The 22,372-nt window shown below is 33.8% G+C and overlaps 1 protein-coding gene across 10 annotated transcripts in view; it reads right to left on the bottom strand.

Annotated features, from left to right (window-relative positions):
- Positions 1-22,372, bottom strand: part of NRCAM (neuronal cell adhesion molecule) — a 323,133-nt gene that overhangs the window by 94,976 nt on the left and 205,785 nt on the right. The window contains exon 1 of one of the 10 annotated variants that reach the window (XM_051963164.1): positions 1,483-1,557. The exons of the other annotated variants lie outside the window; for them this stretch is intronic. The gene's annotated coding sequence lies outside the window, so the exon portion shown is untranslated. Of the gene's footprint in view, positions 1-1,482; positions 1,558-22,372 lie in introns of those variants that run through there. 10 annotated transcript variants of the gene reach the window in all.

The raw sequence follows: 22,372 nt of genomic DNA, 5'->3' as shown, positions 1-22,372 counted from the left end.
AAATTTACTAACAAATGTAATATTTAGTGAACTTGCTTTCTGTTTCTTGGGGATACAGAAAGGGGACTTGCCCATGGTAACTCCAACATGGAAAATGAGCCTGGAATTGCATCAATATATTGACAACTAAATCAGTCATCCTACATATTGACATGTTCAAACTGTATCTAAATTCACTGAGTATCTATAGTTATCTTTCCACATTGTGACTTTCCCTATCAGGATTTTGATATATATTGAGTTGGCATAAGAAATTAAAAGGAAATTTTGGGAAAGTTTGGTGGAAGCTGCAGATGATAAGCAAAAGTCAGCAGATAATATCAAAACTATGACCTAATACTTAACTCAAATTTTGAAGTAAGGTATTGTAAATACCCCTTAAAAGAAAAAGAAAAAAAAATCAGAATACCTATCTGGTACAAAAGAAGAGCCAAAAATAATACCAGGATTTTTCAGATCACAGAAGCATTGTGCTCCTAACCCTTACAATGTGGAAGAAATAACTGAATATTGCTTGATTTGATTGGTACAGACACCACCTAATTTTCCCACTGAAATGCTGAGTCTTAATTCATGCATAAGCTTCAGGGGGAAAGAAGAGGGGCTGAACCATACTTCTGCTGTTTTATCTAGGAGAAATCACATTGGCTGTGAGCATCCCATGCATGTCCAAAGAAAGCAAAGCAGATCTATAGCAGAGAAAATAAATGGCAGGTTGGCTGCTATTTTTGGTTGTTGCTAATGTAGCACTCTTGCTCAAGTGCTTAGGATCTAAGAGGTGCTAAACTCTAAAGCTGACAGACTTTTCTGAATTTTTCATGTTAAATTATGTCGATAATAAAAGTCCAAATTGATATTTAAATATGCATACATGCATATATACACATGTATATTTACATATGCCAGCTTCAAGGTTTATTGCATTTTTAACTTTCCTTTAACAGATTCTCACCTCTCCATCTTTTATAATTGAGAAAATAATTTAGTAACTTACTATAACATTCTTTAAATTCAAGATGAATAAATCAAGCAGGCAATTTTTTTCAAAATCTTAGAAAGATAACGAATAAACACAAAAGTAAAAATCTTGAAAACCAAAGAAGAGATAAACACAATCTTAAGCAAAATGACGGTCAGATCAATAAACATTTATCAAATATCTACTCTATGCAATATTTTGGGCTAGGTACTGCACATTTTAAATCTATATACACATATATACACACACACAACCATGTAGACACACAAAGTGATAAATGCAGAGTGTTTCTGCTAAAAAAGGTCATGCAGTCCATGACCCTCATTTTTACTAATCAAGAAACCAAGGCCACGAAAGATTAAATGATTTGCCTGAGGTCACACAACTCATTAGTGACTCCTGCATTAAATTCCTGCCTCTTAGTCTTTGCTATAATATCAAACTGTTCTTAAAAACAAGAATCTAAAAATTAAAATATGAAATTTAGGATAAGGCTTGCTTACCGTGACAGATACTAAATTTTCACAATGATGCATTTAAATGAACAAAGATGAGGGGAGGTCTCTCAGTAGTATCATGTTAGCTGCACCATTAGCCACGAAGTGGATTCCATTTGTATGCAAACAGAAAGCAAATGTTCAACCCTATTTTCTGACTCCAGTATAGATCATATGAAAAATCACCCACACCCCATGCATTTGAATCATACCTAATTTTTCAGACTATCAGAGGGTGATATCTGTGGATAGGATTAAGTCCTAAACACTCAATCATAATGAAAAGCCAATACAGCATAGGAAAGTTGTGCCTTTCACTCAGTAGGAATAAAGGATGCTTATATCCCTCACAAAGAAAAAATATTGTTTTATGCATATATATATATTTATTTATTCATATAATATTTATGGAAATATATTTTCTCTCCCCTTGGGAATAAATCTGCCTTGCACTCCATCTTGGAAAATAATGTATGTCTGTATTTAAGCAAAATGAGTTTCAATAAATCAAATTAAATTATATTTTAAAATAACAAAAAGAAGTTAATATGAGTTTTGTTCAGAACAATTTTCCTCACAAGTTAATTTTAAAATCATGTGAATCATAACACAACATGATTTTTAATAAATCACTTATCAGAAAACTATAGTTAACATTAAAGTCACAATATTTATCTGAATAAAATAAATTAAAGGAAAATTGGTAATAAAAAAGTTTATTAAAACCCTGATAGAATAAAAGTAGACCTTAACAAACCTCATTGAATAATAGTAATCCTAAACAAAGAAAAATGAATTATTATTTGCCATTTTATTTTATTTTTAATCTATTTTAAGTTTTATGTCCATTACACTGCAAATAGATATTCTGAAGGAAGGAAAGGACTTTTTAAAATTACAAAACATATTTCAATTATAAAATAAAAGTCTCACAGTAGTGTTTATATATTTCAAGATAAAACATGTCTTTCTAAACAAAGGCTCCTATTTCAACTGTCAAAAAGATATATTCATTTAAAAAAAAAAGTCCAAGTTTACTTTTGGATATAATTTTAAAATGACTATTCCTTAAACAATCTGTGCTTCATCCCCAACTAGAAAATAATATTTTACTTACCGTCTCTTCCAAGTCAAGAATAAAGATTCCTTAAAAATACATTTGATTCATTACCTATATTTCTTTTTAGTTTGTATCTGGTACCATACTTTGATGGTTAAAATAAGGGCTGTACAATATGTAATATGATCTACTTACTCTCTAAGCTGATAAATATTCTTATGTGATGGCTTGTCCTTTTGACACATTAATTACTCCTATGACGACCCATCAGTGGATGGCATAAATGAATGATGAACATTCACATAGTGAATGATGTTAGAAATCTTATTCAGCATGGTACAACTTATTGTGTGTACAACTTGTTTTTTAAATTCCAAATTTTAAATATGAAAATATCATTTTTGTTGAACAACCAATCAAAAATTATATGACTATATCTATACAGGATAGCAAAGAAGGTGAAAAATAATTAGAAAATATATCATTTAACAAACAGGAAGGAAGCCATGAATTATTGTATATTCATGGCCATAGAATAAGCCTTAAAATATAACTGTTATTACCAGACTGGAATTATGATAATTATTTTTTAAAAAATTAATAAGGAGAATTTTTGAGGAATTAAAGAGCCTGTTTCTTGTTTCAAATTAGAACAAGTCAAAATGGAACCTTCCACAGAATATTTTCTTCAATGTCCTTGGTAATTACTTTTAAGGTTTCATGTTACAGTAAAAAGAAAAAAATATAATCTTTGGGATATCATGTGTGGAGGGGAAATTGGGCAAAAAGAGCAGATGTGCCCTATATGTTGAGATGTCATAGACATTATTCCCTCTCCTCTTCCCCAGACTGAATCTTCCTCCATTTCTCTTATTCAGCTTTTAGCCTAATAAAAAAAAGAATTTAATGATTTTAGTATTTGATGTTAAAAAAAAAAATCTTGATCTGTAAAAATCTATGAAAAATACTTCAAAAGAGTTATAAAACTAGGCCAATCTATGCAAGATTCGTTTTAAAGAAATTTTAGACTCTGGGATCTTTCTGATATGGGAAAAAGAATATTGAAAATTAAAGTGTTTGAGGTTTTTTTTTTTTTTTAATTGGATCTATGACTTCTTTTGTATAGGAGTCCAGTGAAAGAACTTCCTTGTACCAATGCATATTTGTATCTGTCTGCAATTTAGTATATTTGAGAGATGTCTAGGGAATTGGGAAATCAAGTGACTTCCCCTCCCCCCTCTCCATCCCTAAGTCACATAGCATGTGTCAAAGGAGGGAGAAATCTTTTTAAAGAGATTAATTAATTGTAAGGCACATGTTTCAATCTGGATGTCAACTCTTCCCACACACATTTCTAACTTGACATGGCGATCTCAACAAATGAAATGTTCTTGAATAAGATGACAATTGATTTGAAATCCTTAAGAATACAAGTAAGACTTTGTAAATAATATTCTGCAGGGAGATGACTAATAGTGCACTTGGAAAGGATGTAGCCCGGAACACACTTTCAAAAAGGACATTCCTCTCTTCTTTCTGCCAGTTTGCAAGGATAGTACTTTTATTCACCATCCTTAATTCTTTTGGCTCCTCTGCAGGTTGGTGGCTATTAGTATCAGCTTCAAGCCCCAGCTTTTTGGGTAGCCAACGAAAATGGAGGTGGGAGAGTAACCAATGGAGGACAACTGATAGTTCTTGTTCAAATAATCTCTGTTCAGTTCTCACTCCTGCTTCAGATATTGGTGATAGTCAAAATATACTGGAAGGAAGTATGGTGCAGTGGATAGAGGGATTGATTGACCTGGAATCAGGATGTTTATCTTATTCTGACTAGCTCTGTGATCATAGGCAAGTCCTTGTCTTTGTTAAAAATTATGAAGATCAAAAGCTGAATTTTGAAGGAAATTTAGAGGCCATTAAAGTCGATACTCCTTACTTTACAGATGTCACATATTAGTAATCATCAGAGGTCACATCTGAATTCAGATTTTCTAACTATAGAGTCCTGTTTCTGAACACTGAGGTCTGAATTCTTAATTTCCTTACCTGGAAAGAGGAGATAATACATATACTTCTTACTTCAGTGGGTTGTTATAAAGAAAGTGTTTTGCAAACTTTAATATAATATGTAAACGTGAGCTCTTTCTATGGTTGCTAGAGAACAAATTACAGAATCTTTCTTAAGATATTAAGATCAAACCAAAAATCACTAGTTGAAAAGTAAAAAATAAACCTAAGATAACTCTCCATCTAAGGAAAAAAATCTCAGAACACATTAAAACAAATGATCAGTTTTACTAGGGTTTTGTTTCCACTGAATTGCCTTTTTATTTTCTTATAGAATACTCTTTATTGTCATTTTTTCAATATAGCATACAGACCCAAACAAATTCACAATTCAATCCTTTGTAATGAATCATTATTGAAAATGCTTAAACAAAACAAACTAAAAGGAGTGATAATACACACAGCCTTACACTTTACTTTGCAGTTTATTAAAAGAAAGGAAGAGTGTGTGTTTTAATAAACTAGTCCTGTCTCTGACAGTACTGCTTATGTGACATTAGGCAAATCCTGATCTCTCATTGCCTAAGAAACTCAAATGGTAATAGTTACAGCATGCCAGGCACTGCATTAAACACTGTACAAATATTATTTCATTTGCTCTCTCAGTTGACTGAAGAGAAGATGCCTAGCTGTTTTGCTAGAGAGAGATATGCTTTTGAGAAAAGCTTACAATAATGAAATTCTAGGGTCAGAACAAGAAAAAAGATAGTACCAATCTTGTCTTATTTTTCTTCTTTGTAACTGAACTGGTCCATTTTGGGTTAGTATGGCTTCAACTTCCTTATGTACAGAGCTTTTCCTCAGAATAGTCAATGATCTAACAAGTGGATTTTAGTACATCACATAGACTCTCTGAAAATAAAAGGTATAAGGTGGTTCTGTTTGACTGCTAGAAAACTGGATTAAACTGAATTAAACTGAAAAATGAGATTGGTAGACTCTACCTAAGCACCATATTAAGCATTTTTTCTCATTGATTTCCCATGTGGTAGAAAATAAAACCTAAGAGCAGAAATGAGAATTTGGTGCTTAAAGAGAGAACTGTCATAGGACAAAGAAATATCACGAAAAATAAAGATGAGATTCTGATTTATGGCCTCTTCCTCCACTTCCAACCCCTAAGAGTCAAATGTTAGACTTGATCCATGGGTGAATGAAACCTTAGTTTCCACTCAATCTCCTGTAAAAGCATTCAGTGTGGGGGAGGGAAGAATGGGGAAAAAGCCAAAACAGAGTACAGTTTTGATTTTTTCCCCAGTTTACTTTATACACTTTCTGAAGTAGAAACTATGTTAAATCAATTGGCTGATTTCTAAAATGGAAAATGGAAAGCTACTCCAAAACTCAAATCTGAGAAATGGAAACTTCTCAATTGTATGAATTAGTTTCTGACACCCAGAAGGAGTCATTTTTCTAATAACTTTGCCTTTTGGTTTTCAGGAGGTTCTGGAAGTTCCATCAAGAGGAATGAATGACAATGATGATTAAACCACTTCACCAGGAAAAAAAATGTCATTGGGTCTGACTTTTCTAAATGTTATTCTTACTCTCAATGTCCTAGAAAAAAAGAAAGCAGAATATGTCTAGGAGGCAGTCATTTTAATAGAAGCATTTTGCTGTCATCTGTCATTTTGAGGGTGTTTTTCCTATAAAATACCATCATACAATTAACAGTATCTCTTTGGAAAACCCAAGATAAATCAGGGATACTTTAAAAAAAACAATTCCAATAATCAAAATAAATCTCATTTTATATATATACACATACATGTATTTAGAGCATCCAAGTAGAGAAGTAGATAGATCACTGGACTAGGAATCAGTAAGATTCAATCTACTGAGTTCAAATCCGGCCTCAGATACTACTAGTCAAGTTACTTAACCTGTGCTTGCATCTGTAGAGTAATCTGAGAAGGAAGTGACAAACTACTCCAAAATCTATGTCAAGAAAATCCTAAGTGAGATCACAGAGTCAGATATAACTGAAATGACTCAACAATATGGGTGTATGTGTGTAAATATAGTGCTTAATACATATAGATAGATAGATAGATAGATAGATATAGATATAGACATAGATAGATAGATAGATATAGATAGATAGATAGTGATAGGGAGCTTTTAAGCAAGACCAACCTAAAAGCTAATTCCCTGCTTCAATGCTTAAATTTCCTCTTATTGCCTTTTTATACTAAAGGCAAAGCATAAGTCCTTGAAACATCTTGATTCCTACTGAAGTTATGCCTGAGGAAGGTGTGGGCTATCATAGAACATCCATCCAAAGAGAGGCCTTAAACAAATTATATGTTTATCTAGTATTCTTAAATGCTAGCTGTGTGTGTGCGTGTGCGTGCATACATGCATGCATTTGTGTACAATTGAAATTAAGTCAAAATGAGCATCAAAGGTAGCCTTAAGGGCAAAAAAAGTTAAAAAAAAAAAAAGGCCATGAAATATGTGGATTTAGGATTACAAATAGATAGTATGAAGATCAGATCTCTGGTCTTTTTTTGGTTAAGACAAGAAGACTGAAGCCACCTTTTCCTCCCCAATCACAGCCAAATCACTTATTCTGTGTATACACAGAGCAGTTCTAGTTTGACAGCCTTTTAGAAATGAATTTCTATGTAATAGAGTACTGATATCTTGATAATGTGAGGTACATTTTGTTAAGAGACATAGGAGACATGGGAGAAAACATAAAATGTTGCTTTTTCACTGTTAGGGCGGCAGGGGCTAGATCACAAATTAAAATGCGAGAATGAGAAGGAAGAGAAGGAGAAGGAGAAGGAAGAGAAGGAGAAGGAGAAGGAAAGAAAGAAAAAAGAAAAAAGAAGAGGAAGAAAGAAAAAAAAGAAAGAAAGAGGAGAAATAAAGAAAGAAAGAAAAGGAAGAAAGAAGAAAGTATCCTGAACTCTAGTATCCTTGCCAAGAAAACCCCAAGCAGACTGGGTGTCCCCATGGACAATATGTTCCACAGGGTCACAAAGAGTTGTGTTGATAAGAGTTATTAAGTGTTTTAAAGTTGATTATCTGGGGCAGCAGGATGGTGCAGTGGATAGAGCATCAGCCCTGAAGTGAGGAGTAACTAAATTCAAATTCAGCCTCAGACACTTAATACTTGCTAGCTTGTGTGATCCTGGGTAAGTCAATCCCAATTGCCTCAGCAAAAAACTCAATAACCAACTAAACAAAAAGCTAAAGTTGATTATCTTTATGATGTTGTTATTGTAGAAAATGTAGAAAAATCTATTTTCCTCTTTACATCAGTTCATATATGTCTTCCCAACTTTTTGTGAACCCATTCCATCTATCATTTCTTACAGTACTATAATATCCTATCCCATTCATATACTATAAGTTGTTCAGTCATTTTCTACTTAAAGGACATCTCCTCAAAAAACATACATTTCACATATTTGCTTAGTTCTACCAATGGGGAAAATGAGCTTTGTATATATTTGATTCTTGATGTTCAGTAGGTTTTGGTTTCTGTTAATAATTTTTATAAGTTCTTATCTAGAAAAAGCAATAGACTCAGGATGATTCAGGAACATTGCTACCACACCTTTCCAGGATACTAAATAAATCATAGTTCAAAAATATGGAATAAATCCATTAGCCAAGACTATACTTCTCAGAATTCTACACAATCACATTTTGAAGACTTTCCTTGACCATAGAGAAATCATAGGAAATACCAATAACATATTTTTAAAAAACCTAACTAAAATGAAAAGAATTCACTTATTTTACTGTTATAGATTTAGAAGGGGAAAGGACTTTGGTGACCAGTTAATAGAACTCTCCTCTTTCCCAACTCTTTATTTTACATATAACAAAACTGAGGCTTAGAGAACCTAAGGTTACAGAAGTACTAAGCAGCAGACTCCATATTTGAACCTGTCTTTCGATTTTCCAAATAGGACCCATTTCACTTTACCACACTATAATTCCAAATGAATAATGAGCACTAAATTACTTTATGAGACAGTTTGATTTCTTCTGAAAGGAATTTCAGAGTAGAGAATTTTATGAGGCTGAAACTATTGCAACAAAAATAAATGGAGTAAAAAAAGTTTAATACTGAACTTTTATGAGACATTTGTCATTTTCCTGTATAAACAATTTTATTTTCACTTGGAAGAATTGTTTTCCTGAAGTTAGTGACAATTTTCCATGCTTCATTATATTTTCTTTCTGCCACATTAAAGGTATCATTTATACCTCACTTGACTTCAAATTCAAATTTGTCTAAAACTTCATCTTTGTTCATCTTTCAGTAATGGATGGTGAAAATGCTGCCCACACAAGGCAGACTGGGTGTATCAGTTGTATTAGGCTTTTGTTCTTTTTTTCATTAAAAGTCACTACTTCTCCTTGATTCTACATCATTCATCAGTCACTGAGTTATTAAATCTAGAAACACTAAGTCAGATTTTGACTCTTGCTCATCTTACAAAGATAAAAATAAGTTATCAAAACTGGAGGTGGAAAAAAATCACCAAACCAAGGCTTCTCAGTTGATGAAAGATTTTTTTTTCTCCCCTCACTGTTTAAGAAGTAGGCTGAATTCTATTTTCTTAGTTCATCTTCTTCCTCTCTCCCTCCCTCCCTCTCTCTCTTCCCTTCTCTCTTCCCCTCCTCTCCATTTTCACCCTTTCTCTCTCTCTCTCTCTCTCTCTTTCTATCTCATGTTTGTCTTTTTCCTTCATTCCTATCTTTCCTGTTTCTCTCTCTACCTCCCTTTCCTTTTCTCCTTCTTCTTTACTTTATTTTAAACATTAATAGAAAATGAAAAATAAATTATCATGTGCAGAACAGAACATGAGAGGCCTTAAAATATAGAGCAATAAATTTTGATTTCAAGAAAGTCTATATAATTAATATTATCCATTGTGTTTGGATCTGTCCATCTTTTCTTTGCTTCCTTGCAGGTTTTCTTTTTTCTCTGCTACACAATTTTTACTTTCTTCTTTTTTTTCCTTCTCCCCAGAAGACTGCAATCTGAACTTTCTAAATATGGTAAAACATTCACTTTTCCCCAAAATGTTCAGTTCTAAATATTGAATTCCTTTTATACAGATTAAGAAGTTTCTATTATATTGAGTGCTGGTCTTACAAATTTAATAAGATAATTTATCATCTTCATTTAAAACTTTATAGATATAGATATAGATTTATCAAAGAAGACAAAACTTAGAAAATGAAATTAGTTTTTCCTTTGGGGTGGTAATGATGAGGGGGAAGTGTTACTCTTTTTTCCTCTCTACAAATTAATTTTCATGTTTTCTTAGCTTTGTCAAGAGATTATATGATCATAGATTTTAGAGCTGAAAAGGACATTGGAGGGTCTCTTGTCTTATCTAACTGAGACGCAAAGAATTGATAAATAAACTGAACAAAATTACATGGATAATAAGTACAAAGCATTGGGAATGGTCCACTGTATCAAGTTCATTGCTCTTTCCATTGTGCCATATTGAAATCATCATGTTAACATACTGTCACATAGATCTGTAGAGTGATCAGGGACATTGGAGGTCCTGATCCAAGCCTCTTATTTCATAGATCAGAAACACCAAGACCCAAGCAAATGAAGTAGCTTGACTAGAATTACACTGAGGGGATTTGAACCCAGTTCCTTTGACCCAGAATCAAGGCTCTTGAAGAATTTGAGTTGAATAACAGCCTATTTTTAAACCATCACTCCAAAAATAACTAACCCAAGGTTGTCAAGCAATATCTAAGACAAATTTCCAATTCTGCCTGCTCAGAAGCTATTACTACTGTCACCAATTTAATTAACTCTTTCTTGCATTTTCATTTATATTTATTATTTCTTCTCTTCTCCCCTAGGGAATATGATTAAATTAAGACCCCACCTTCCCCACACCAAATGGAGAATTCTTCCCTATTATTTTCCAGGTGTAATCTTCTTTCCTGATAGAGGGAGGGAGGCAAGGAAGTGAATGAAGGGAGGATGAGGGATGGGAAGGACTGGCTACTTTCCCTTTTAAGCTCTAGAGTAGCAGCAGAGACAGCAGCAAGAGCAGGAACAAGCAGCAAGAGCAGGGACAGCAGCAGCAGGGGCAGCAGCAAGAACAGGGGCAGCAGCAGCAGGGATAGCAGCAGGACAGGAGTAATAGTAGCAGGGACAGCAGCCCTCAGCTCCTATCTCCAGGGGCCAGCTCCCAACTGCTGAATCCTTGAAGGGCAGGTAGAGCAGTTTCCAAGAACTATCCTGTGGCTCCTAGAGCCAAGAAAGTAAGCCCAGAGGACATACCACACGGTGTCAGACTCCTGGCTGCCTGCCCTCTTTACATCCTTCTATTGAGCTCTGAGGTCTGTCTGGGGGGTCACACCCACAGGCTGGATTTTTAGGGACACCCTCCTACTTCTCCTATCTCTCTCTATACCCCTACCCCTGCCTCTAAAGGCTCACCCTTCTCTGGATGCTCATGGAGGGGCTGAAGCAGGAAGGATGAGGGTAAAAGATCATCTAGGATATTTCCCTCACTTTAAAGAGAAGGAAACAGGTGAAAAGGAAATAAAGGATGGGGCCTTAGTCACATAGGTAATGGGGAACAGAGCCAGGAAATTAAATTCATTTCTTCTAACTCCAAACCTAGTGCATTTTCCACATATTATCCTCCTGCCTCTCCTGTACTGGAGAGCCTGTCACTCCCTCCTGGTGCTATCCTATCTCAGGTCACCTGTGCTGCTGCTGCCTTTGTACTTTTCCATATCTGGCCTGGGAAGAGCAGAATCAGTTGGCTATGCACTTTCTGGGCCCCCAGGTTTCCCACTTGGGTCATTTCCTACAGTGCTTTTGTTCCTGCTGCTGCTAATACTCCAAATCAGACCAGAGATCACCCTGAAAGGAGCTGAGCCTTGACCCTCTTCACTATCTAAGAATACACAGACTCATTTTTCCTAGTCATTTTCTTCCTCTTTATCCTAATGGGTATTCCCCTTTCCCCACCCCCCTTGACCTCTCTCACTTCTTTCTCTGAGAATTATAAGGAACTCAACACTTTACTATCACTGAAAAGCATAAGCTGACTGCCCTATTGTTCCACTCACCATCTTTTAAGATTTCCTGACCAAAATTCCTTTTCTTGGATACCACTGCCTATGTATACTTTCTTTTCTATAAAAATGTAAACTCTTTGAGAGCAGGAACAACAACCAAAAAAAACATTTTTGTGTTTGTAAACTTAGTGCTTTGTACAGTAAATATTGGGCTTGGAATGTGGAAAATCTGAGTTCAAATTCCACTTTGTGCTAACTGTGTGGCCCTGCCCAAGTCACTTAATTCTATTCTCAAGTAAAATGGAAATAATAGTCTCTATCTCAAAGATTATTAGAGAATCCAATAAGATAGCATAGTACAAACGTGTGTACGTATTTCATTAAGCCATACATGTCTGACTCTTCAGCACCCCATGGACCGAAGATTCCTTGGGGTTTTCTTGGCAAAGACACTGGAGTGATTTGCCATTTGTTTTTCTCGTCATTCTGATCTATATTTTGCCACTGGATCCAAATATGGCTGTGGAGGACAAAGTCACGTCGGTGACCTTGCCTAGCCTTTCCTCACTTAAATCCTTACAAGTCATGGCATCACCTTCCTGATGTCAAGGTCCTCTTGAAGAATAGAAGAACAAACAACAATAAGGCAAACAAGTTATTATCTGAGGCCTAATTTGAACTCAGATCTTTGTGACTCCAAATCTAGCTTTCTATCCACTGAGCCAACTAGCTGCTCCAATGTAAGTATTATTCTTTGTAAACCTTAAAGGGCTATGTGAATGTTAGCTATTGATAATAAAAAATGTTTTTATTCATTTAAGTCCCCAATTCCTCTTCATATGATACCTTAAAGAGTTCAGGGGCCCATATGAAATATGCATATAATAAAGTGTGGGGAATAATTCTGGATATCTCATAGTTCCCTAAGGTACATATGGAAACTGGAGTCTAACAAAGATATTTGGTTATATTTATATAAATAGAATTTGTCTCCTCCCTCCATTCTTGCCTGTCTTCATTCTTTCTTTTCTGTAATTACATAGTTCCCTGTGACTTTTAAGAGTTTGCTGGGATTTTGTGAAGTTTAATCAAAAATGTAAACTTACAAAGGAAGATGTTTCTATTTCCCTGACAATATCAATTAAATTATTATACTCCAAAGCATTTCAATTTACTTGACTTTTAAGAACATGTTATTTGTGAATTTATTATTTGCATGTATAGTCTTAAGCATATTATAAGGCAAAGAAAATACCAAGTAACAGGCGCTAAGTGACAACCATTTAGCAAGCTATTAATTCAAAGTTTGAGGATTTTTAAAAAGGGCTAATTTATTCAACATGAAGTTAAGCCAGTTCCTTCTCTAACATAACAATATACTCCCTGAAGCCATTATTGCATTAGGGAACAATATATCTATTTAGCCAGAATTTTATATAGGATTCAGTTTTAGCTTATAAATATACTACTCTACTTATTCATAGAGCAGAAACACAGAGCAAACTATTTTAATGAAATATATTCCTTTTCAGAATGAGTAGGAATAAGATGAGTGGGATAAGGAATGAATTTGTGCTTTCATTGGTATAGTGATTCTTGGATAAGGAAACTATTACCAGTGCAAGTCAGGTCTAACTCCTCAACTTACTGTCCTAAAGAGTTTCTTAGAGAGCTGAGACTGTCTCAAGCTCAAAACTTAGGATGTATTGTTAGGGGCAGGACTAGAACCTGAGTCTTCTTGACTTTGAGGTCAGCTCTCTTTCTGCTCTACCATTAACCTTGTGTTTACATTAGGAATGTATACATTTTCTGAGAAAATATGTGAGGTCTTTTGAAGACAAGAGGTTCCATCTTTGTATTTGTACTCTAGGTACCTTAGGGTAATTAGATGGCTCAGTAGATAGAGGCCCTAGAGTTAGAAAGACTCATTTTCTGGAGTTCAAATCTGACCTCAAATATACATAAGATGTGTGACTCTGGGAGAGTCACTTAACCCTATTTACCTCAGTTTCCTCATTTATAAAATGAGCTAGAGAAGGAAATGGCAAACCACTCTTCTATCTTTGTCAAAAAAAGTAAAAAGAGCCTTAAAGAGTCCAACTTCAATGGAAATAGATGAACAATCCTAGGAGATTAATTACAAAACTTGGCACAAAGCAGGCATTTTAAAAAATGCTTGTTGAACTGCTAACTTGATGTAACTGGATATGAAATATAATGGGAAAATGGCCTTCATATAAAGTGAAGCCATTTTCTTCCCTAGCGTGATTTGAATTTCATTTCCTTTCTCCTAATGACTTGTAGTACTTATTGTCTTTGATTAAATGGTCAAAGTTTGACATTTGCAGGCTTGGTTGTTGGGGTGTGTGTGTGTGTGTGTGTGTGTGTGTGTGTGTGTGTGTGTGTTTCCTTTGTTTTATGGAGATGATTTAGAAATTTTTTCAATTGACATTTTATTTTCTATTTTCAGAAATTTTTGACAATTCTCTATTATTTTCTGCATTATAGTATTATGGTTTGTTGTCCTATGTTTTTTTTTTTTCTATAATACCTATTGTTGTAATCCTTACAAAGTGTTAAATCATTAGAATTGATAAAGACAATAATTATCTAATTTAGCATGGTTCAGTATAATTGATCTGATCCTACAAGGAGATGTTATGGGCCAGAACTTGAAACAAGGTACTAAGTGGAATTGAGGAGACAATGGTTAAATCTAGTTTAGCACTGATTTAGTCCTACAACAAATAATGGTTTCCCAGTGATATAATGATCGGTGTGTACTCAGTGTACAGCATATAAGCAAGAAGCTCTCAAGGCCAGAGAGCACTCTGGGAGATTGAGAGTCAGGAGTGAGTGGAGGCGACAGTTGTGAAGATTCAGAACCAAGATACAGAGGGAGCTGGAGGCGACAAAGGACAAGCTGAGAGAGCTCTTGGAACCAAGGAGGGAGAGAGGCCTCTAAGAAAGCCAACCAGGCCCAAGGAAAGAGATAAGACTTGGAAGGAGAAAATAAACATTTAGATTTTATCAGATGGCTGTATTTGGGGTGATTTTTACTCTGAATTGAAACTAAGGCAGCCTCCAGAAAACCTCCCCAAGAAATCTGCTCCCAGAGAGAACCATTATATATTATACAAAAGAGAACACCACAACCTATCATCATTAGATTGTATCTATGCACCTGTATTTGAGATCAGCATGTTTTGCTTGCATAGTGAACAGATTTTCTTGTATTTTTATGTTAGTTTTTTTTTGCTTCTTTTCTTCTAAACCGTCTTCCATTTCTGTGAATTTGCAATCCCAATCTATTATTCTCTCTTTTATTTTTTTAGTAAAATTTGCCATTATAGATTATAGTTTTTCTATTTTGCCCCCCCCCCTTTTTTGTGTGTGTATGTAGGCCAAAATTCTGCTCTTACAATTCTAATTTTTCTTTTGGAAGTAAGAGAATCCTTGAATGAAGAAAATGAATTATCATTAGATTGTTTTCTTTTAAATATCTTTGAACTTCAGGAACAGCATGTTAAGGCTTCATATTCTCTTTATATTCTTTAAGGTCATTCATCTCATCAAATATTAATTCATTTTTCTTCTTTGTTTTTCAGTTTTTATTCCATAGATATACCTGAATTCATTTACTAAATGTAGAAGGTACATTTATACTTGTTAATGTTTCCCCTCTTGATTTATTTATTTATGTTCAAGATATTTTGAGTTTTCTTCATCCTGAGATCTGGGACAACTTTAATCTTTTTTTTTTCTCCTATTTTTTTCTAAATTCACTTTCTGACTGACTCTCTTCTGATGGTTGTTTTCCTGAGGACAAGTTTTCAAAGTATCTCAGACTTTTCTCACACTGAGCAATCTTTGGTTTAACAATTTAGGTTTCTGCCCCAAGTGACTTTTGGATGGTCAGAACTGCTCACAAATGGGGGCTTAGTGGAGTGCTGTACAATCCCTACTCCTACCCTCCCACTCCCATTCCCTAGACATACACATGGTTTCCCTGTCCTACTCTTTGCTTCTTAGCGCTATGATCCATACTTAGCAGTTCAGAGGGCTACTATGCTCATGATAGGGTTGTCCACCCCAGGATGACACCTCAGAACTTTTGTAGCATAGTCCTCTTTTGCTCCTGAAAAGCAAATTTTTGCAGCCTCGATCTGGGTTTCTCATTGTATTGGAAAGAGGGAGAGAAGACTGTTATGTGGAAATAGGTTTTATTGTAAGTCAAGGTTTTGTGGGTATCCTAGATCACAGAATTCCCTGCTTTATATTTGTTATATAATTTCTGTTTTGGAGACATTTGATAGGACATGGGGATCAGAAAAAGTCTTGCTGCTCACATCACCAGTTTAATTTTCTTTTTTAATCTTCTGAAAAAAATTAAATTGTTTTGCAAAATACTTTTTCTTTAACATAAAGTTATTCTACGTTAATAAAAGAAAAATAATTATAACTTACATCAACGATCCACGATTTTGTCAGTTTGAGCATTCACTCCCCTAAAGTATACCATAACCTTTTTATAATTTGATAAATTGACTTTAAAAGTTGCTGAGATAAAAAAAAAATTCATTATCTTGTGGCTAACCTGATTGCAGACTTCTCATCTGAACAGTTTTGCTGGATTTTGGGTGATAGACACAGTATTGTCCAAACAATACTGGTAGTCTTTTTTAGTTTAGTAAGACCTACTACAGATCTACTGGCAGAGTCCTTGAGAATCTAAATCATCATTCTTGTCACTATCTTCATATTCATTATCATCATCATCATCCTTGTCAAGGATTTATTAAGTACTTATAAGCACTGGGAATACAAAGATAGGCAACCCCTCTCCCCGGAAATCCAGGTTCCTGTCCTCAAAAAGCTCACATCCTAATAAGGCAGTCTACAATCAAATAAGTACATATATACAAAAGATATATACAGTGTAAAGGGGAAGTGATCTCAGAGGGAAGGTACTGGTGAGGGACTGAGAGGAGAACTGGGGGAGGTCTCTTACAGAAGACAAAATTGTTCTCTACAGAGAAGCCAAAGTCATTCACCTAAGATGAAGAGGCATTAAAGGGCTTTGTTGGAAGAAGAAGAATGATATGGGAGTTTCTCTTTCAACCTGCTTTTTCTTTTATTTGGAATTCAATTCAATAAATATTTATTAAGCACTTATGAACAAAGTATTCTACTAAGGCTGATATAAAAATAAATAAATAGCTTTATCATCTAGTTTATAATCTGACAAGGTAAAAGGTAAGAAATAAAACATATACATAAACAGAATTTGAAGTAAAATATTAAAAATGCATGAGATGTACAAAGTGTGATTTTAAAGGTTGTTTTTCCTTGCATTGTAAATGACTTATCAGTTCTCTATGCAATTATGAAATTTCAGTTTTTATAGATATTTTGGGTCAACTACCTACATCTCCATCAAGAATAATCAAACCAATCATTATATTTTATTTAATTTAAAAAATGAAGCCAATAGGCTTTCTCAGTAACTACCATTCACATTTCATACTCATTACATTTTTCATTTGTACAATTACATTTTTGGTTGTTTTTTTTTTCACCTCTAAAATGACAGCCTGTATCTGTACGAGCTTATTCATGTAGAAGGCAATTTGTTAGCTAGACAGTAACATTGCTAATATCAGAGTAATCTGTCACCTATGTAATACTTAGAAAAATAAAATTACTGCCATGTAATAATTCAATAAATTATCAGCAGGAATAATTTCATACTAATCATGTATCTGTTGTAAAGAAGTGACATGATTTTATATTAGACAATAAAATATCATGCAAAAAAAACCCCAAAAAACATCCTAAAGAGAACATGCAATTAATTGAGTTTTCAATCTTTCACAAAGAAGTATTTAGACACAGCCATGGCAATATCGAATTTTTTTTTCAGACCAGACCTTTAATTTCTTTAGTGTGGAGCTCTTCAGAAATGAAAATTCCTTCCAATTATGCAGACAAGCAACTCAGCTATATCTTATAGTTTTAGAGAGTTGTCTGGAGCACTGAGAAGTAACTTGTCCATGGTCACAAAATATGTGTCAGAGGCAGAATTTAAACTAAGGTCTTTCTGACCTGTCTGCTGTTATTTAACAAAATTTTTTGGCTTTTCTTTTTTTTACTAAGGATCACTTTAGTGACTCTTAAAAGAGTTTAAAAAAAGGAGAGAGAAGTAAAAAAAATCTAATTATCATTCATTATTCCTTTTAAGCATATGGTACTCTTAGAAATAGTAACTTACATTACTTTACCTATGCAGGAGCTAATTTGCCTGTTTCTATAGAAAAGGTAAATAAGTGTATTGTACTGTATTAGTCAGTTTCCTTTCTTTTTTTTCCCTAGGAGAGAAATCATATCCAAAAAAATCCCTTTCTCAATTACTGAAGAAACATAATCTCTGGGGATAGTGGGGTGATATAACCATCTGTCTCTGTGATAATTTCCCATTTAGCCTTAGTTTGAAGATGAAGAGTGACCTCTGATTAAAAACATGAATTAACTAATTGCAATAAGAATTTCCCTCAAAATTTCAGTTATAAAACCAAGTGATTTTCCTTCAACCTACATACTAAGCTTTTATATACCCAAGGTTTTGTTGGGTTATTGGCAACTGGCCAAAGTAGCAAATCCATGAAAGGAACTGGCATTTCTTTCCTGGCAGTCTGGAATTTGGTAGGTCATCCTTTGAGGATTATTCATTCATGAAGAGTGTGTGTGTGTGGAGTTGTGAAGAAGGGGAAAGAAGGTGGAGGAAGGAGGGGTACAATTACAATTGAAAACAAACTTCTATCCACTGCTGTGCTTGTTCATCGCTTCATAACCACACACATATTTCAAAGAAGTCACAGTCAGTGATTAAAAAAAAAGATTATTGAAACCTTCAAAATTAATTCAGTGTATAGGAGTGCTAACTAGTCTAAGTGAAAAATACTTCATTCTCCTCCCCTATTCCCAGGTATGCTGTACCTCTGGAGATAAATACAGATTTTCCCCAAAAATAAAAACTTCAAGAGTTCCATTTTACTATTATAAACAACTTTGACTCTGAAAAGAGCTTGCTTTGAATTTTTACTTTTTAATTAATTAATTAAATTATTTAAAAATTGAATTAATCTAATTCTTTTGATTGATACTTTTTCACAGTATTAACTAACAGTATTCTTTCTCTAAATTCAATAAACATTTATTAATCACCTACTATGTATTGAGGACTGTCAAAAGTTCTGGGGATAGACTTAAGATTTAGGTAAAACATGATACTTATCCTTTTCATGTATGCAACCTAGTACAGAAATAAAATGTGCATAGATACACTATGTAATACAAAATATCACCTTGTAGATTACATAGGGTGTGCCAATTGCTATGTGACATTTGGATTGTCTAGAAGATGGAGGAAATTGAGAAAAGCTTCTTGAAGGAAGCAGAATTTGAAATGGACTTTAAAGAATGGGTAGAAATTTAAGAGGGAAACCAAGGAAGGGAATACCAGAAAGAAGCATAGATGTAGAGGAATGGGAGCACAAGGGTTACATAGTGAATACTATGTAATCCAGTAGTTGATGAATAATACTTATCAATTTATATAGTAATGGTACAAAATAATAAACAATGAAAGTTCTATATAAGTTTGGTTGGATGCTACTACGTTTCACTGAAATTTAACAAACCTATATGAATTATATATGGATGAAGCAATTTGAAAAAGGACTAAAAACAGGTCCTCAACTGTCCCCTTTCTTTTAATCTTATACATTGCCACACAAAGACTACTTATCACCTCTGACTTCCAAAGTATTGAGAGCTTTGGAAAAATCCTTGGATTTGAAATGAGAAAACACAGTTTCATGTCCTTGGCCAGCTAGGTTCTCAATGGATAGAATATCAGATCTGGAGTTAGGAAGATTCATTTTCACGAGTAAAAATCTGGCCTCAGGCACTTACTAGCTGTGTGACACTAGGCAAATCACTTAACCCGTTTGCCTCAGTTTTCTCATCTATAAAATGAGCTGGAAAAGTAGATAGCAAAGCACTCCACTATCTCTGTAAAAAATAACAAGACAATACAAAAACTTAAATAGAGTCATGAGAATCAGTTAATCACTAATGTCCTTTCCAGATATACATTTTATAATATATTTATTCAGCACTGACCTCTTCTCAGAATTCCAGTCCCATATTTCCAACTCCTAATTGACACCTCCACTTAGATATTTTTAAACTAAACTTATTATCTTTCTACTCACATCTGCCCTTCCTCCTAACTTGCAAATTTTTCTTTTGATGGTTCTACTATTCTCCTAGCTATTTAGACTAAGCAATGGCAGTAACAACATTAAAATAATGTTCTCAAAGAAACTATTACTTTGAAGGACATTCTTGATTGGATAAATATACATTGATTTGTGTGTCTAAAAGTGAATGACTATTTTATAGTCATAGTTAACATAATAAGGTTCTCATGGATTTGGATTTCAAATCTCAAGAAACCTCAAGAAGGTATGGAAAGTTTAAAAAATAAGATTAATAGAAAAATGACTTTTCTACTTATGCTTAATAACAACTACATTTATTTAAATAAGAACAAAACAATATCTACCTTATAGCATTGAAAAATTCAATTGGGTTTTTCAGCAATGTAGTATAATAGTATGCTATCAAATTTTGAAACCTAGATAAATTAATATGAAAATTTTAAATGGACAATTATGAGATTCAAAAAGATAACTTTCAGAAAATAATTTCATGTGGATTCACTTAGGCATTGTGATCATTCATCTTCTGGTTTAATGACTTGCTTTAAAATGGAAAATGTGAATCTTTTTTTCATTCAAGCATGCTGGCCATTTTAATGGCATGAGCATATGGGAGCTCTTCACTAGGGTCTCCTAGGCTAGAACAGGGGAGATAATGCTCCCTTTTAATCAGAGTAGTGAATGGATTATGGTGACTGCTTGGTGCATAATTCTAAACTTTACAAAAGAATGTTTTACTTTTTGGAAGAGAGGAGTTCTGAGTCCCTTCTGCTTCTAATTGTTTCATAGGCTGCACAAGTCATAATTTAGGCTATATGGTTATATTGTTCACTAATGAAGAGGGTTTTTTTATTTTTATTTTTGTCTCTTCTCAATCTCAGCAGCAGGGAGATCAGACTGCTATTCTCAGTGAAACAAGTACTAGTAGAGACTCAAAAGTCAAGTAATATATTCTGTTTCAGTTAAGGAAAGAACTAGATTTGGGGGATTTAGAGCCTGAGTTCCCATTTAAAAATTATATCTAGATAAACATGACTGAATTAAAACACTTTGCACTTAACTACAGATTTGAACTAGAAACTTAGTGATTAAAAATTCAATTTGCCTTCTAAGTCCCAATAGGGCTTCCATGTCCTGCCAAGATACTATTCACCAATAGAAGTATAGATTTTATAATGGATAATACTTGTTATAGCAAGAAAATGGTGGTTGTAAAGATCCCTCAGTACCTGGGAAAGACATGAAGAAATTTCCTCAATAATGGTTTGAACAAGCATCTCTGCTCCAACATTGAAACAGAAAAATATCATACTTCACTTAATGAAAACAGATTTAATAAATTAGAAGATGGACAAATTTATAAATTACTCTCATCAAAGAGTGAGCATGACATAATAATAACTGGCATTTATATTGGGTGCCCCAAAAGTTTTAATGTAATTTTAAATGATTAAAGCTTAAATAAAATGCACTATGAGACTTTGGGAATGTAACCTTGTCTAGTGCTTGATATCTACTTTCTCATTTGAAGCATATCTACTCTATTAGGTACTATAGATTTAGTTAATTACATTTTGAATATGGGGAAAATGAGGCTCAGAAGAGTTATGTAACTTGTCTTATCATACAGCTACCAAGTTTCAAAAGGAAGATTTGACCCTAGTTCATTCTGATTCAACTTAGCTATCTAGAACATACTACCTCTTTAACATCTCACATGGCAATATTAATTATTGAAAATGTAGTAAAGATGAGAAAAATAATAATTTTTTCTTGACATCAATAGTAATAATAAAATTGTAGTCTTAAATGGTAAATAAGGCAGCAAAACTATTCAGCATGATTTTTTCAAATATGAAATGGGTTGTATAATTAAACATATAAAAATACTTTAACATAGTATATTTTGCTCGTCCATGTAGTTTTCTTTGGTATTCCTTACTGTAGTATTGTCAAACTTAAATATAAATAAACCACTGAACTGTACTTACAGATCCCTGAGGGTTGCACATTAGCTTTAGAAAATGTTCCATTGCATTTTTATTTATTTTATTCAATATTTGCCAATTGCATTTAAATTTGGCTACAGCAGTACTTTTGAGTGTTATATAATGTGTTCTGCCCTACATTACCTATTAATGTCAAACATTCTAAGACACAATCCCTTTCTATAAACCACTTTCCTCAAGGTTCACATACTTAAACAGTTGGGTTAAGCAAGTATTGATGCAGGATAGTTGAATGGACACCCATTAACAGAAGTATGTTTCTCCTGTCTGTAGTTTCATCTGTCTAAACATTTCTGATGGATTTTATACTGACATGTGTTTCTTGAATGGCATTTTGCAGAAGTTAGACAATAAAGAATTAAAATCCAAGCCTGAAAAAGCCAATCAAACCAAATGAATTGTAATCATTTAGGGGAACAAAATTGCATCAACATTTGAAT

Source organism: Antechinus flavipes, chromosome 5 (genome assembly GCF_016432865.1).
Source record: "Antechinus flavipes isolate AdamAnt ecotype Samford, QLD, Australia chromosome 5, AdamAnt_v2, whole genome shotgun sequence".
Lineage (NCBI taxonomy): Eukaryota > Metazoa > Chordata > Mammalia > Dasyuromorphia > Dasyuridae > Antechinus > Antechinus flavipes.
Note: the sequence above shows the minus strand (reverse complement) of the source record. Positions and strands in the feature narration are given on the sequence as shown.